Source organism: Patagioenas fasciata, chromosome 2 (assembly GCF_037038585.1).
Source record: "Patagioenas fasciata isolate bPatFas1 chromosome 2, bPatFas1.hap1, whole genome shotgun sequence".
Lineage (NCBI taxonomy): Eukaryota > Metazoa > Chordata > Aves > Columbiformes > Columbidae > Patagioenas > Patagioenas fasciata.
This window is the reverse complement of record NC_092521.1, coordinates 141,481,893-141,500,838: the sequence shown is the minus strand read 5'-3', so window position 1 is coordinate 141,500,838 and position 18,946 is coordinate 141,481,893.

The following is an 18,946-nucleotide window of genomic DNA, read 5'->3' as shown; positions in this document are numbered from 1 at the left end:
TGCTGTCTATTATACCTTGGAGTCCTTGTGATTATCTGAATTTTTAGTACATTTTTTGGCAGAAACCATTACAAAGCCTGAAAACATTTCCATCATTTATATATATCCAGACAACTTCAAGTGATTTTATTCTAATGTAAGTTTTCTTTTTCATAACCCTAAAGAATATTTGATGTGCTTTTGTCAATATGCTAATTTTAATGTGTGGTAGAAGAGCTGCTGTGAGTGAGCAGAGTCAATTTTGTAAAAACATTCAGCACGGCCCACATTTGAATCTGTACTTTTGATACACAGAGTCTAAATACTCCATTTCCATTGAAAATCATCTTTAGAAAACATATTTCACTTCATTTCACACTGTGTTAATTGTGTAACACACTGTAACCATTACCTTTTACCAGCCACATTTGCTCATGTAATGGGAAATGATGACTTTAACAAGGAATTATTAGATCTGTTTGATCTGAGAATGCACATGTGGACAATAGGGGCTGCTGGCTGGAACATGCACCGTTTTCTCCCCCTATGAGTACATAATTGAATTACAAGTCTCATTTTAGGAAGAAAAAAAGTGTCAGTAAGCCTCATGTTTTGTAGCTAGCCCTGCTGAACAGCAAATTTTATTTAACATTACTAAATGAACGTGGGACATTTAGTGCTAAGTCAAAGTTAGTTTAAAATATATCAGATTTTCTAAAAGGAAAGCAGATAAGTAAAACTGATTTCATTGTAGGTTAGAAAAGTTTTGGGCTATTTTTTCATTAAATACTGCTCTGTCTTTGAAATATGATACTGGGGGTCAAAGCTCTACTACAAACAGGAGGAACACATGCAAGTATCAGAAGGCAATGTTTGACATTCTATCTAATGAGAAAACTGTCTTTTTCAGTAGTGTTGCTTTAAATGAAATGTTTCTGAATTTGTTGCTTGGGGAAGTGAGAGACTTACCAGTGAGACACGTCTTATGGGAATATAAGCCCTCAGTGTATGATATTTAACTCTTCCATTGCCATGTACTCTTAACTAATGGAATAGTCATGATTTTTGCTCTAGAAATTGAGAAAGAGAAGTTAAACGCCACTCCAAAATGACCTGGGAACCTGAAGTCCAGTTTTCATAAATCGCCAAGAGATGTAGGAGTTTTGGGATATCTACCTTGCACTGCTGTGGGGAGAAAAGGCATCTCTCTTTCTTAACTGAAGTTTCTCCCAATCAGCAGCTATGCCACTCTCAGCAGGGTTCTTAGTCCAAGCAAGAATCCCATTCTGAGAGCATAAATACACTTACTGGAGTGAACCTGAACTGATGTGACTATTCAACCTCAAGACCTGAGACACAACCTCGGTGAAACATCCTGTTATAAGCTATAGCTGTAGCCCTAAGTCTCCTTGACAGTCATTTGCTAGAGCTTTCAAAATAATTTAGACTTCCAAAACAACAGATTGATGCTTTGATTCAACGTATTGGCACTGCTGCTGTTTTCACAGCTATGACTACAGTCTAACCTCCCAGGTGTCCAATTCAGTTATGTGTGTAGTCTCTGGCAACCGGTAACTTCAAAGCAACCAAAGTGCTGCTGCAACTTCCCCTACTGATTAGCTGGTCAGAGCACTAGCTCCAGCCTTGAGGCCTTGAAGATGGACTATTACAGAAGCTGGGAACATCTATTTGTGAATGATATATTATTCACATAAAATGCCTAATGTTTTCTATCTTGTAAACTCTGTAACAGAAGGGCCAGATTAAAGTCCCTAACAGCTGGAACATCTGCATAAACAACAGCCAAGTGGCACCAACTGTGTCTGAAAGAGGAACTGTAAATAGGAAGAGAGACTGAGAAACTTGTTTTCACGTAAGATACACAGTGGTACAAGTTATCTGTCTTGGTGGCATCAAATCCAGCTCCTTAATCCTTACACTTCTTGCTCCCACTCTTCCCACGACCTTTATGTAGTACATCCTGGATGTCTACCTAGAAGCTTAGTTAAACCTGCCTAGAACAACCGAGAGCATGTTTGATCAGCTAAAGGACCCCTAAATCCTTCTAAAACTTACAGCCCAAAGACTTGTCTAAAAGGTTGTACCGTTACAGGTGAATATACCGTTAGGTGGCCCTGTGGATGTCTTCTGTGCTGTTAGGTGGCCCTGTGGATGTCTTCTGTGCTGTTAGGTTGCCTATGGCCTGCAGCACATACTGGGCTTTCAGGTCAGTGTAGCTCGCGGATGTGGTGCTCAGCAGATGCAGGCCTTGTAGCATCATGAAGGCCCAAGAGGCCAAAATATACCTGTGAGGTGGGATGTAGCTGAACTTGATCATTACAGCCCCACCAAAGGGTGGTACTGCTGAACTGTGAGCCCAGTTCCTTGTGACTCCTGGTCTGTCTTTCCTCGCACTCCCCTGGTTTCATGAACCCATATTTGCCAAAACTGATCTTTAAAGCCCTTATCTACTTCAAATACTTTTCAAAATGATTGAGAGATACCTCAGTCACAGAATCAGAATCACCAAATCATTGAGGTTGAAGGGATGTCTGGAAGTCATCTTGGCCAACCCTCCTCAGGCAGGGTCACCTACAACAGGTTGTTCAGGGCCAGGTCCAGACAGCTTATGAATATCTCCAAGGACATAGAGTACAAAACCTGTTTGGGCAATCTGTGCCAGTGCTCCCTCACTCTCAGAGTAAAAGTGTTTTCTGGTGTTTAGACAGAATCTTCAGTGTTTCAGTTTGTGCCCATTGCCCGTTCTGTCACTGGGCATCTCTGAAAAGAACCTGGCTCTGTCTTTGCTGTCTCTCTTCAGATATTTATGCACTTCAGTGAGATTTCTCCTGAACCTTCTTTGAGGTCAATAGTTCTACTTGTATGCAGGGTGCTCTAGTCCCTTACTCATCTCTGTGACACTTCAGTGGATTGTCTCCAGCATGTCCACATGTCTCTTTTACTGAGGAACCCAGAACTGGATGTAGTATTCCAGGTGTGGCCTCAGCAGTGCTGAACAGAAGGGAAGGATCACATCCCTTGATCTGCTGGTGACAGTCCTCCTGATAAAGCTCAGGACACTTAGCCTCTTTCGCTCCAAGGTCAAAGTCACTTACTTTCTTACAAAACTGTAACCAAAGGTAAATAAAATGCTATCTACTTTTTTTTTTTTTTTTTTTACTCCTTGCCTAATCTTCCAAAACCAGATAATTAAATACTGTTGTGCATAATTTTATTTTTAAATTACAAACCAGCTGAACTAGGTCTTGCACTCAGTGTGGAATAAGCAGAAATCAAAAGCTGTGTTGAACCTCAGACAGTGCTACACGCTGGTGCACCTTTATATGTCAGTGTGGTTCTGTTTATTTCAGTGGGACCAGCCTTGTATGGATAAAGCCTCCAGAATACAAGAAATTACTCCATCCTCTCTTAGCCCTCTTTTATCTGGATCTATGTGCAAATAATGACTAGCAATGTATTTTGAAAATTGCTAAATTATTATCTGAATACTATTTACACCTCAATATATTAGGTTTTTTTCAGTGGAATTTGACTCATTTCAGCAGACCTAAAATTCCTACCTCTGTGCAACAGCAAACAGTTTGGATTTTCAGTGCCCTGAGACATGTATGCAAAATGGAGGCTTGATAGAAATATAATCTATGTATCTCAACAATTTATTTACAAAAGTCTCAAGTTAGCTATCTAAAACTATGCATTCTGATACAATGTCCGATTTTCAGTAAGGCAAGGGTCTCACACTCACCCTGCAACCACTGTAGGAAGTTGCTGATATTAACCATTCATAAAATACTGTGCAAAAAGAAAGCATCTGTCATTCCCACATCCAGCGAAGGCAGCATTTAGCGGAGTCAAGCTATCTCATTGTTATCTTTCAAGGCTTCTATGTTACATTTTGAATATAAGGACAATGTAAAGTCATTCTGAATCTAGTAAGATATTGTATTTTCCTCTGAAATTGGTATTATTTTGATACCTCTCACTCTCTGCATTAGCTTTGAGATTCACTGCCTCTTAGAATATGCTATCAGAAATGTCAGTGCATTTCTGGCTAGCTTAATGGAAATATTTTTTGTGGCTTTGATTTTTCTTCATTACACTGTTATTTATTTAGCTTATATGATGGAACGCAGATAAGTTGGACTTTGCTCATATTCCATATCTCATTGGTTTGAATTACAATGCTCAAGCCTCCCAGTAAGCGAAAGCAAAATTGGACAGATTACATATTTGATAAGATTACAATCCCCTCTTTTAAGTAATATTAAAATCGACTCTCTGAATATAATCAAGAATTTGTCTGGTTATCTTTAATTGATCTCCCTAGAAAGATAGTACAAACTGCAAATGAAATTGCAGTACATTACAAATCAAAGCAATAATATAAAATCAGAGAGTAAAACAAAATGGCAATTTGTGCCTATCTTGGACCTTAAAAGTTATAACTTGTCTCTAACTGACAGGAGAGGTCATCTCCTGTTTATGGAAACAGTAAGTAAAGTGAGACATCTAGGACGAGGTGAAACCACATACTCGATGTCAAGATGTCAAACAATGTTTTACTTCTTTGTGGGTGTGGTTAGACTTGATAAATTCATAAAGAGAATCTGGAACAGAAGTAACATTTCCATAAATGTTTTCTTAGGCATTACCAATCACAGAGGATTCAAGGTATTTAAATTTCGTTGCTGTCTTTATTTGAGATCATTCCACTACTCTCATTTTAGTTTCCTGTTGCATTTTCTGCAAGGCAGTAGGTAGAGCACCAGGCTCCAGCTATTTTAAAAGCTTGAAATCTGTTAGACTAGTGACTTATAGGTAGGTGCTTGAAAAGTCCTTCAAGGTCCCTTCTTTTATGAGGTATGTGCACAATCCTGTTGCCTTTGGAGTCATCACCTTTCTGGTTGTGGTTGAAAGTACACAGTCCGCTGTTGATCCCAGCAGGTGCTTGTGGCCTTGCACGGATTAGGTCAACTCTTACAATTCTCAGTCATTTCTTACAGATTCAACAGGACCTCTGGTCACTGGAGCATACCATCCTCATTGTGGTATCCTTAACATCATTATTCATGATTTTGCTACTTCAGCAATTAAATTCCCCCAGCCTGGATCTGTTACTGTATTAGGTATTGTGCAAACCATTAAATCAGCTAAATAAGATCTTTCTTTTGCACATATACTGTCAGTGGTGTTTCTCTATGGAGAAAAAGACAAATATGTGTTCATATGTGTGAAGGGTCCTTCCTGATGCCCTTGTTGTACACTTTGGCATTCAGGTTCCCCTGAATCCTTCTCTTCTCCAGGGTGAACAAGCCCAGTTCTTTCTCTGACAGTAAGATTAATTTTCATGAATAGTCATGGCATTCTTGTACATAAACCTGTATTTTTTATCTTATCTGACCAAAAAGTCAGTTTTTGTAAAGACTGTGTATGCCTAGTTGCTATGAAGTTCATACTCACATTGGATGCAATGTGCTGACAGGTCCAATACTGCTAAAATAAATATTTGTCTTATTTTTTTTTTTTTTTGCATTGAAAAGAGAGTTTAGGGAGAAGTTTGGAATGCTGAGAATGGAGAGTTGTTTTATTGTTTTTAATGGTTATGATAATAATGAAATTACAGAGAGCTGCATAGCTGACAGAGATGATTATCATCCAGAAACAATAGTGATCTTTATAAGACTGCTCTGTGTCATAGGAAAGGGGTGAAATCTATACCTGAACGGCTGACCTCCATTACAGGTCTATAAAGTCCTACAGTCTTCATGATGAAAAAACTCTTCTCAGATACCAGAAGCAGCATTTGCCACAGTTCCTCTATGAGGCTCCTCCAGGAGAATTTTGAGACAAATTGCAAACTACTGAAGTTGGTCAGATTCCAAATATTATCAGATTTTAATCTAAAGTGATTATTCAGCAAATGTAGTTATTCTTTTCTGCTTCACTGTCAGACAAGCTAACACTGATTATCTAAATCTATTCATAGTTCTTTCAAATATTATTTGAAACAAATTACCTGATGTCCAAAACAATTTTCACTCTGTACAAAACACACAGAAAAAACAATCTCGGCCTTGAAGAGGTCAGGATCAAATCTAAGATGGGTCACAATGAATGCAATAAACAACAAGACAGGGAGAAGAAAATTTTGAAAGGATAGGGATGAAAAAAGTTTAATAGTTTCATGGCTTGCCACACACATATACAGAGCTTGGTACTTAAAACTTATGTAGAAATTTTTCCTTGTTTTATATGCCTGGTTAGAAGATTCACTTCATGTCAGTATATAAGCAAGCTAATGCAAGTAAAAGTGCTACATCCAGAGGTTCTGGATTTCAGTTGCAAGAAAGGTGTTTCCTCACAGACCCTGTGCAGCTGCAGTTGTTTTTCCGTTTACTAGATCAATAAAGCATTTGAGTAAATGAAGGCCTTCAAAGTTTCTGAGTGTTAACATCAGGTACAAATTACAGAATTTACTTAATGCTGTAAAAGTGCTTGTATTTTTCTGTCTTTCCATCTGCATAATTCTAGTCATCTATTACATTGGACAAATTTGTTTTTAATGTCTATACCACACTGTACAAAGCACATCTCAATGCAGTTGTAGTATTTGTCTCTGTTCTCATAAAATTTGCTAAGTTTATTCTTTAAAATGAGTGAGGGTTTTCCATTTCCAAGTGTGTTAAATTAGTTTTGTATCTTTGATCTGTCAATACATTTAGAAAGAACATTCTACTTTTGCTTGAAAATATAGAATTACAATGAACAGTTTGTAGACTGTTTTAACTGCTTCGTAGAACTTAGCTTGGAGAAAAGGAGGCTGTGGGAAGACCTTATCGCTCTCTACAATTACCCAAAAGGAAGTTGTAGTGAAGTGGGTGTTGGTCTCTTTTCCCAAGTAACAAGACAATAGGAAATTGTCTCCAGTTGCACCAGGAGAGGTTTAGATTGGATATTAGGAAAAACTTGTTCACGGAAAGGGTTGTCAAGCACTGGAACAGAATGCTCAGCAAGTGGTTGAGTCACTGTCTCCGGAGGTATTTAAAAGATGTACAGACACGGTGCTTAGGGACATGGTTCAGTGGTGGACTTGGCAGTGCCACCTTAACGGTTGGGCTTGACGATCTTAAAGGTCTTTTTGAAACTAAAGGATTCTATGATTCTATGAATGACCACTTGTTGTCAAATGAACTTTCAAAGCAAGTGATGACATAGTGATCAATATGAATCTCACCTTTATCAGAAGGCTGAAAGTGTACATTCAGTTAAAGAAGATGAAAGACCTGACAATGGACACTCCAAACCCCTAGTGGCAGTTGCTATGTCCACAGTTCAACTCAAAATCTAATACAAAAGTCTTATTAAAACATGCTTGACAAAATATCTAGAGGACAAACAATACAAAAGGTGTGTGTGTGGGGGCAGTAACATTGAAGATTTCTGATGAACAGCTGGGGTCAAATTAGGCTGAGGGTAGAGCTTTCAACAGGAACATCAGGAAACTATTTTGGAGAATAAGTGTTGAAAAAGGTAGTAGGACCTGTGTATTTTTTAATGTGATATTAACAGATTTCTTCACCTAGCAATCATAAAAGCAACAAAAAATTCCTTTGACAAGCAAGAAAGTTCTTTTAGGAGGGTCATTCAAAGATGATTATCCAGTAATAAGATAAACAAAAGCAGGTTTATGATTTATAAAACTGAAATACGAAAAAATCTCAGAGGAACCTTAGCATCTGCAGGTCAAAGATGTCTTGTATTGAAAGCTTAAATAAGGAAAAAAAAAAACCTATAGGAAAAGGCTGAATTCAGGTGTATATGACAGAATATCATCTCCAGAAGTCGAGTAAAAGCATATTAGACAACAGAAAAATTTCATTTGCAAGCATAAAATAAATCCATAAAAATCAATTGGAGAATTACAATATTTTATTACACATAGCACCATTGTTATGAAACAAACTACCAACTTGCTGATATGATCTCAATAGTATATTGTATAAAGGATTTTAGGAATATTATAAAGAAGTAAAAAAAATTAAGACATGAAGGAAAACAGGAAAAGGGATAATATATTCAAATGAACTTCGATAATGACTAAGTTTGTGAATGCAAAGGAAGACTGGATAAATTTGAGAAGTCTTTACTTCTGTAGGCTGAACTTTGAATGGTTAAGAATACTAGTTGGTGAACTCACTGAAGACAGAAAACCTTGTGGAAGAATCAGAATCTCTAAATCATAGATTAATATTTCAGTTAATGATGTTAATGAAAGGTAATATTGTACTGGAAAAGATACAGAGAAAGCTACTAGAACGAGCAAATGACCTACCTTACTGCAAATTATTAGAGCCTGGCTTGTTTGGTATAGAAGATGAAGCCTGAAAGGCACATAAATATCTTGCATTTGGGAAGACGGAAAACCAGAGAGGGATTAAAATGGTTTAAACAAAAAGAAAACTGGTGAAAAAAGCCCCAGATAAGCCCATATTCAGTAAGGTCATCATGACAAGTGTTAGACAACACTAACAGAGCTGTATGACTTCTACATCGGTGTTAGTCTGTTGAGTATACAATGTAAATCAGTTACAGAAGAGATCTGGAGAGGGATTATGTTTCATTGCACATGTAATACACTGGAATGGTAAGCAGATATGCAAAAGAAACAGGAGACACAAAGGGTTAGTGCAACATTTAGGAGTGATTTCAGGTTTGACTTGAATACATGGCTATACCTAAAGATGCAGTGGTACTCCAGATGGAATTTTTACCATGTATTTTCTGAACAGATCTGTGAGGTACTGGGTCATTTGAGGCACATTTGGATGGATAAAGAGGCTCTTCTGTTTAATTGTGTTAGTTCACTTGATTTTAGTTAATGTCATTGCAGAGCCAGGCTAACACGTCTGAAGTCATGTTAATTGACCATGTTGTCATGTCCCTACCCCTGATGTTTCCTCCTGAGGCTGAGTCTGAAATGCAGTAGCCTATTTCATCAAGGGCTTTTTAATTGGGTTATAGTGTCCTGAGCAAGCACTGCTGAGAGTTGCATTTACAGACTGAACAGAGGGCTTAAGTAACGAGTGCAGAACTTTTGCAAACCTTCTGGTACTGGATGAATTCCCCCTTAAAAAATCCCCTTAGCTGAAAAAATGAACATAAAAGTGGGTCTTCTGCTAATTATAGTATTTTAGAATAGCTAGTAAGATGTAAATTGGTTTCAAAAATTAGGCTTCTGAGGGGAAACTTTGATTAACTCCCTAGAAACAATAAATCACCTATAAAAATAAGCAAAGTAAGCATTTTTTTTTTTTTTTTATTTCTTATGGTTGCCTTCTTATGTGGGAAGTAACACAAATATAATATTGATGTAAGACAGAGAAATAGCATTTACAAAATTACAACGGTACTTTATGAATGCATATTAAAATAAATCAGCTGTTTTTTGTTGCATTCTGAAAATGACAACATAAAACAAAACTGTTCCTTTAATTTCAAGCAGCATTATCTTTAGCAACAGTATTTCAAAGATTTTTTTGTTATTTTTAAACAACCAAAGCACATGGTAAGTGATTGATCATGCAGATAATGGAAAGATATTGTAAAGTGATCTATTTATTTTCTGTGATAGAACAGCTCAGAGGAAATGCACTTTCAGAAGTTATCTAATAGTTAGCAGCCATTTTCAGTTATATCTAAATTAAATCATGTGTCTTCATTAATTTCAGTGTTAACCATTCAAAATTAAACATGCATTTTTTTGCAAGAACACCAGAATCTGGAATCACCTGTGAATTATAACAATGCCTTTCACATACATTTTATTAAAATCAGAATAGCATTCTGCTCCAAAGACAAAGATGACAACTATGGATAAGGCAACTCACAAAAGGTGAAAGAAATTTTTGGTTCCTTAAAATTACTTTATATTTACAGTGTTTATTAAGATGCTAAATGTTCTTCACCTCCATTGGAAATACATAGAATTTTGGCTGAAATGAAGAAAATTGTTTATTTCAGGTGTCAGGCTCCGATTTTTTTTTCTGTGTTGGAACAACTTGAGTGCAACACAGTCTAGACCATGATGAGAATTCTGAGGTACACTTTTAGCACAGATGTTAGATGATAAAAGTGGTTATTTTAAAAATAATTGATAGGGTTTGGAAAAAGTCTGGGTAAATACATAACAATCATTTTCTGCATGAATAATTATTTAAGATATATAAACCACAGTAAACTTTCTATCATGTGATGAAATAGATTTAAATCTAAATAGTCATATTTAGGTAGGTCTATCTTTTCATGCTTCTTGGTATTTTTTTGTTTGTACAAGCAATTTCCACCCACTCCCCACCTCCCCCTCTCTCTGCCCCATCCCGCCCACCCCCTCACCCTGCCTCGGTATCTTACCTATGCTTGCTTAAAGCACCATTATTCTGGTCAAACAGATTTGTATCTAAGCAATTTGGAATTTTCTGAAAAAAAATTTCTGTCATCTCTGTGCCAAAGGCATTTGTGTTACCTATAGCTAGGTCTGTCATGTCAGCTGAAAATAATAAGGGTGCCATAAAAAGCGATCTCACCAAAACTGACAGGCTCAGTGAAATTCATTTACATAAGTGGAATTGAGGGAAATTTTTCATCTACTAAGAAACGGAGAACAAAGATATAGAGTGGACTGGAAACAAGGACAGAGTAGAGATAAAAGAATGAGATCATTAGGTCAAGTCCTTCAATCAGCTAGTCTATTTTTCAGACCCAGGCTAACTCACTGACAAAAGTACATTATTACTCTTCAATCACACCTCAAGTCTGCAAGCCTCTTGATATCTAGAAACTTTGAATTGTTTTGCATGATTTATGCAGTCACATTTCAACTTAAGAACTTTAGTCTGCTCAGCAGCCATTAGCTTAGAGAAGAAGTAAGATGCTAGGGTTAAAGCCAGACCAACGTCATGCTATTTTTCACATAGATTTTTATTTTAATTTCTGAAGTCTAATCTTCTAAAAGAGGTAATATTAAAAATGCTATGTGAAAAAACTATGTAGACAGAACCATATCTGCATAACCAAATTGAATTAATTAGAAAAAGCCTTTATACCCTACACTTGGATTTAATATGACTTTGAGGATATGTAATCTCTGAGAGATAACAGTTTTGAAAATAGGAGGATTATTTTCTAGTTTGAATGTGGAAAAATGTTATAAATAACTCCTGCCACCCTCAAAAAAATGACAGACGACTGAATGGTGATATATCTGCGCATGCATGGGGTAGAATGAGACAAAAATGTCCATCTGCAGATTCATTGTCCACTCCAATTAGTCATCTCTTTTGGCAAACTGAAAGTGAATCATTTGCATCTGGCAGCTCTTGTGCAGAAAAGATCACAGCAGTAATATAAGATGTTGAAATGCTAAAAAGTCATCCTCCCAGGAGGGTTTTGCCAATGAGGAGAGGACTGAGAAGCCTGTGTTACAGGAGGTAACTCAGTATGGCTCAGGATCAGAAATGGGAAAGAAAGGTAGGAAGAGGAAAAAAAAAAAAAAAAGAAACAAAAATATATGAGGAACTGGAGACCAAAAAATTCTGAATATCTTTCAACAGTGGTCTAGCTGGTTGTATGAACTGAAGTATGTAAACTGGTTCTAAAGATCTTGATTACTGGGTGGCTGCACTTTGTGCAGCTGTATGGTGTGAGGATTGGGCTAATTAAGTGAAAGCTACAAGTAACAGCACTGAAGAGGGGGGCCCATAACAGGAATACGGTGCTGAGCCTGTACCAAATACCTTTTCATAGACTACTATTGGTAGCCTTGTATCTAAATGCTTCAGAGTCTCATGTGAATTCTCTGTCAAATATTGTGAGGTTAGGGAGTAACATTATTAAACCTTCAGGAAAGACCAACACAAAGAGAAGGCAAAAAAAGATAGTATGTCTAAGGCCATAAAGACAGTCCTAAGTCTCCTGCTTGCTCCTCCAAACATGCATCATTCTCTTTTTATGGATTTCCTGTCTTGTAGCTTGGGACAGTGACATACATTTTTCAGAAATCTGCATTTATGTCTGCTATAGATGATAACCTAGTCCAGACAATTAAATTATTGCTATTGACTTTTAGACAGATTTTTAACAAATAGTTTTTACTACGTAGAGAAATTTCAGTACCATAGCAAAAAATTCTTACGGGTGAAATTGAATAAGGATTCAGATCAAATGCATGTGACTGAGTATGCAGTCAATGTACTCTAAGTTTTAGACATTCACCAAAAGCATAGCAATTTGGAATAAATTTCTGCATTCATATGTAATTAGAAAAATTTCCCTGAAGCTCCTAGAATCTGGACAGACTGTGGTGACACAAGGAAGTGAGTTGCATCATGTTATGTACCAGAATAAGGGCAAGATCAGGGTAAAATTCAGGGCCCTCTGAAGACCCTAAGCACTTTGATCGTGCTGTTTTCTTGCTCAGTCTTGTTAGTGAATATAATTGCTACATGAAGCTTTACTGTCTTTAAAATATGATTAGTCGGAACAGTGGGTCAGTCCTCAGCCTAGAATAAACCAGCTCATGTCAACTCTAGTCACTCAGTTCGAGTTTGTCATAGCACTGACATCTATGTGGATTTGGTCATTAAATTTAAATATGGAATTCTTAACTAGTTGCAGATTTGATTAACCTTTCAAATGATTGCTCTCAAAAACTGTTGCATTAATGTCATGCCTCTTTCTAACACCCACCATTTCATTCATATTGTTACAAAAATAGAAAACTATTTCTTCAAAGACTCGGTTGTGTGTATGTACAAAGTATACAGGTCGCTTACAATTGCTGGTAATACCCTGGATTCCAGTGTTTACTAAGAAATACTATTCTTTAAGTGATGAAAGAAAGATGTGAAATAGAGCATTCCCTCTGTACAAAGAAATGGTTTGGAATATTTCTGTGAATGATTGTGGTAAATCTGTTTTCCCTTATTGTGTTTGTCATGTATAATGTTTAAATACCGTTGTTTTGTCCATGAAAATACTCAAACTCTCAAAGCTAGGGAAGGATTTCAACAGGATTATTCCCTTTTATATCTGAGGAGCATTAACCTTTTTTGTTTTTCATTTGTAAGTCTCCTGCTCAAACTCCTCTGTTGTTCCATTCAAGGAGCAGGAACTATACCAATAATTCTGGATGAAAATTAATCAGATATTATATAGTTCATACATTACAGTGGGTGATGGTGCTACATGTAAAAGCGTTTTTTGAAATAGTTTTGAATAGCAAGAACACTCTGTGTGACCAGAATAGGTTGGCATGCAGTTCACAAAACCCTGCCTAGGCTGCAGCCATGGCTGTGGATTATGTTACCTAAGCCTATTGCCATTCTTGCTGTAAGCTGTCCTCCTTATCTAGTAGTAAAAGCTGTAGTCCTGTGGTGCTTAGACAGTGTGTTAAGCAGGCAGGGAATTATTTGGGAATGTCAGACACCAGCTTTTACCTCAGTGCTTGTAATGCTGGAAGCTTACATGCGGCCAATAAAGAACTAGAGTTTCCTTCTTCCTGTATGGACTGCTTCTGGTGCAGTACAAATTCACCCTGTTACATGATGTGACACTAAGTTGTATGTTCGCCAAGTAATGTGACAAAACTGTTTTCCCCTTGTATGACCACGGTGGGAATACAGTTAAATCCAATGGATCTGGAAAGGAAAGTCTTAGCCCTTGCACTGACTCTGTGCCTCTGTGCGTCCATTGAACATAGATATTTGAACCCTGTGATTTAGTACTACCTTAAGCAAATCTGCCAGAGCTTTGCACATCATCCATTCAGTCCAGAAGCTTCTTTGCATAGTTCTTGTACAGACAGGAAGCCTGAAGAAGGCAGACCAGATGAAGCTCTGCGCTTGACGTGCCCAATTCTCATTTTCTTAGTTTGAAATAAAACTGTCCCATGATTTTTTAATGTTTAAAAATAAATTAAAAAATAGTTAGGCATTCATGATGCATATTTGATCAAGCTAGTGATCTGTGAATTAAAAAGTCTCCTGGAAGCATTCTGATGAATTCCATTGGCTCCCAGGCGGCTACCAGAGGATCAGCTCATAATACTGCAGGCTTCCAGTTCTCCAAATCTGCTTTGCAACAACTTACTGCTGTAGTCTCCAGAGAAACCAGAAACTGAAAAGCATTGTCAAACATGATCAATTCTATATTTATTTGTACTGCATAACTTAACTGATATAACATGATGCAAATTGTATATATTTAGTTCTGGTTCTGATAGTTGAAAAAGGGGTCTGTTGAAATCATGCAGAATTGGATTTTAGAGAAAAAGTCCCAGCTTTTATATTTCAAAGGAAGAGATTTAGAATATTTTTAGAAAAATAACCAAATAAGCTACATTTATGGAAAAAAAAAATTGGACAAAGTTTAGAACTCTAAAAACTGGATGTTTAAGTCCGAATTGAACACTTGAAACTCTCTTTTTAGCAAATAGAAAACAAAATAGGTACTCACAATTAATCTGATCCATCTACACCCATCTTTGGGAGATAAATGATTGTCTAGAGGTGTCTTTTTTAATCTCCACTGGCTATAGCAGGATCTCGGGGTGACTAGCTCAGCCTCAGAAACTAAGGTTTGGTTTTCTTAGTATGGGGAGATAAATCTTCCCCATTGATGAGTCACCCAGCTAGTACCCTGAATAAGGAACAGCTTTTTAGCCCTCTTCAGACTCACTTGCTCCTGCTAAATAGTAGAACTGAAGTCAAGTGAAGTTGTTTTGGCTCAGTTCCATGATGCTGAAACATTATATCTATTCTTACTCACTGGAAAGGAAGAAAAAATGCATTTGTTGTGAGGTTTCTTTTTTTTTTTTTTTTTTGGCAACATTAAAATATTACTTTGAAAATCAAGTCATAGCAAGATATTTTTTTCATATAGAGCTGATCTAATTAACTTCAGAGTAGAAAGTTTGATGTCCAATCTTTCTTTTACCAGAAAATAATGACTATCCTAACTGGCAGCTAGATCTACTTTAAAAAAAAAATAAAAATCCACATTTCAAACTTTCTGAGAGGATAAATGCAGTAGAGTGATCTTTGAACTCTCACAAGAGTGTCACTAAGACTGGAGAAATAAATGGCATGTGTCTTATCTATTACTGCTACTCAAAGTTATCAATAAATACGTCTCTAAATTAAGCAACAAGAAAGAAAGAAAAAATGTATAACCATCTTTAATATGAATAATTCTGTCATAAATTATCTTTCATATGATTTTCATAAATTGTCTTCTGTCATAAATTATGCTTTTCCAATAGAATATGTTTATTTCTAATTAAACATTTGCTGCACTTTGCTTTTCAAGCAAAAGTTAAAATGCAACAATCCTTGTCATATTCAGGGAACTTACAAGCTAGTTGGCCAGATCCTGCCATTTGGTCTTTGCTTTATTGTTCTTTAGGTGCCAATTACGGTCAGTCCATTGTGTTTGAATTGTTGGCCATCACTATCTCCCTTTTTTTTTTCAATTGACAGCACACAGCAGGAGAGAATTTCAAACTGTCTGGCAAACTCATTACTCCTCATAACTACTGCTGTGCTCAGCTAAGTGGAGTTGTGGCAGCATAAGCCTTAAATGGCTGACAGCATACTAAACATCGTATTCATTAGCTTTCTCTTTCTCCTTTTTTTTCATCTTTTTTTTCCTTTTTTCTTTTTCTATTAAAAGCTGCTCTGAGAAGAAACTTTCAGGCACTTGAATGAAGAGCAAATCAAAATATAAGATATTTTAAGGGAAAACTAAGGTCACAGAATTGCTTTACATTAAAAATTATCTACATAACATGTTACATACTGTTGAAAAATATTCTTACACTGCTGCCTTGTTTCTTCCCAAATGCCATACAACACAAGATTAACAAAACCACCTCTGCATCAGATTTTGGGATAACAGTAAGAAATGCAGCTCCTCCTAATTGTGATTGCTTTATGAAGTGATGTACAGCTGATACACCTCCTACAAATAAATCCTAAGATCAAGGGTGTATCAGGATTCCTATCCCGCCCATACACCAAAACTTGTTGCAGTAGTTAGATGGGCCCCCCACCCCTTTTTTTTTCTCTGCACAGAGGGCTGACTATAAAAAGAAGACATTGAAATTGCACGGTATGTGCTTTCTACAGGATGTTTTCTGCAAAGTCCAAATACAGAGACTTTTTGATCACCAGACACTGCACCCTGACTCCCTGCTCCAGACTGTGAACATGGGATGCAGAAAATCTTGATCATCATCAGAAACTGCCAATGTGATAATGAAAATTCAAGGTGGATTGATGGGGCTGAGGAATTTTCTGTCACAACCAGCTCTTAAAGAAAATGGTCAGGGATCTTTCTGAAAACAAGTCCTTTGGTGAGCAGCAGAGAGATCTGAAAGGACTAATGCTGATGTCTATGCATTCATCACACTGTCTTTCCTAAGAGAGATTTACTGTTGCCTGCCTCATGCCTCAAACTTTTTATACTTGGTGGTTTAATGAGCAATTCTGTGTGTCTGAATTTCCTTTTCTCCTTTCCAAGCTACACTGGTTCTCCCAATATAGAAGGAACACTCAGGAGACTAAGTATCTCTAGTTTCTTTCTCACTGAAGGACCAGAATTTGGTAGTACAGGTTACCATGTTAGGGTAAAGAAAACAAAAAAAATCCCTTGTTCATTATCCTATTGCTGGCTAGGCATCTACCACACTTGGTAAATTAGCTTAACTTCAAAGATGCTCTCAGCAAGGAGGTTAAGGAAACACTTTTGAAGATCTGTTGGTTTTCCATTTTCCCCCATATTTCAGCAGACCTGTTATGAGTTTGTATAATGATGCCTAAGTGATTCTTTGGTATTTCAGAAACGGTTGGATGTTTAAATTTTAAAATGTTCATGTTAAAACATGCTGAATTCCCCAAGTTGAGTCTGTTTTGCCTGTGATGGTAATTGTTGAGTGATCTCTTCCTGTTCTTATTTTGACCTGTGAGCCTCTTGTTTTATTTTCTCTTCCCTGTCCTGCTGACTAGGGGAGTGATAGAGTGGCTTGGTGGGCATTTGGTAAGTGATGACACTATCTTTATTTCAACCTGCAAGCTTTTCCTCTTTTTTTTCCCTCCATAGAGGCATGTGAGAGGAAGGGGAATGAGAGAGTGTCTGGGTAGGTATCTGGCATCTGGCCAAAGTTGAACTGCCACAAGTTGGAACTGACACATGATAAACATATTTATCACTTTCCTCGAAAGACAAGCAAATAATAAGCTCATACTAAAGAAAATAATTAAGCTTTTAAGATAACAGTTGATCTGACAGGTAAGGATAATCTTACCCACCCAACAAAACGAAAGTGACTCAACAGACCAAACAAGAGAAATTCAAGAGGCACATTCAGACTAAGTATTATAACTGGGGCCTAAATCCAAGCTAGTTACCAGGTTTTTTCTTTCTTACTTTTGTTTTTATTTTATGATAAAACCTCATCTTACTACATAATAAAATTCTTAGTGTAAGCAGTTTTTATAAGAATGCCACAGGATTTAAATTTTAGACAACACCGATTGTTGGGATAAGTTTTACAGAAACTCCTTAATTTTAACTTATTCATGTTCTTTCTGTGATAGAAACTTTAATTGGATTGGAATGGCCTGCCCAGGGAGGTGGTGGACTCGCTGTCCCTGGAGGTTTTTAAACTGAGATTGGACATGACACTTAGTGCCATGATCTAGTAAACGGACTAGAGTTGGACCAAGGGTTGGACTCGATGATCTCTGAGGTCTTGTCCAACCCAGACGATTCTGTGATTCTGTGATTCTGTAATTGTTTCTCAGCTATGTAAGAGAAGACTTCATTGAAATGTGTAGTCAAAACTACCATGTGTCTAAATCCAAACCATTGCAACATACCTTGCCGATTCTTTTGTTATATGAATAGTGAAAAAATTATTTACAGTAAGACAAGGTCATCTGATGCTATAACTCAATAACAAGGTAAAAAAGCCATTTAATATTTAAAAGAACCCCCAAACCAAACCCAAACAATGCTATAATTTGAGGAATTCATTAAGAATCTGACAATGCTCAAGCAACTTCCTCGCCAAACTAAAAAAGAGACAAAATCCACCCTTCAAAGATGAAAGGTTAATGGTAAAAAGGAATGTCTTCTCAGTTGTCCATTATAATGTAAAAAGCCCCTTAGGAATAATTAAACTAAAAACCAAAATAAAACAATAACCCCACAACTATTTGGAGAACAGAGAAATAAGGGTGTTTGGATTTATTTGAAACAGACATTCAACTCCTAATGAACCCTAGGGAAAATAAAGGGAAATATCAGAAAATAAACTAAATAAAAGGGCAAGGCCTCTAACTTTAAAAATATTGCCAGAACTTTCCACCAGATAAGCAAAGATAAAATGACTGTGATGGTAAAACAAAACTATAACCCTACTACACAGATCATCTGTTCATGAGTCAAAATTGCTAACAAGCCAACTTACAAAAGTATTAAACGAAAGAAAGTATGACATCATTTAATACTGAATCTGGGGAAGGCTGAAGGAGGCTTGCTTTCCTTCTTCCCTGAAGTTATGGAGAGAAAAGGATATAAAACTCCCTGAATTAAATACAGAACACAGTCTGGTTCCATCTTTAGCTTCACAATGCTCATTACAACTACTTATTGCTGTTAAGTCTGACTCACAAACAACCAAAAAAGAGTTTATAACAAATCATTGTTAAGTATCATGAAAAGCTGGGATATCAATATGACTGTGCTTATGTGGTTTTGACAATATGTACTTTGACTGGAAATAGATCTAGGACTTCAGTGTGAATTGGTAAAATTAATTTGAAGGACAAGTTCAGAGAATTACGTTGAAATGCACTTGAAATATTTTTCATTTGAAGTTGTTCATGCT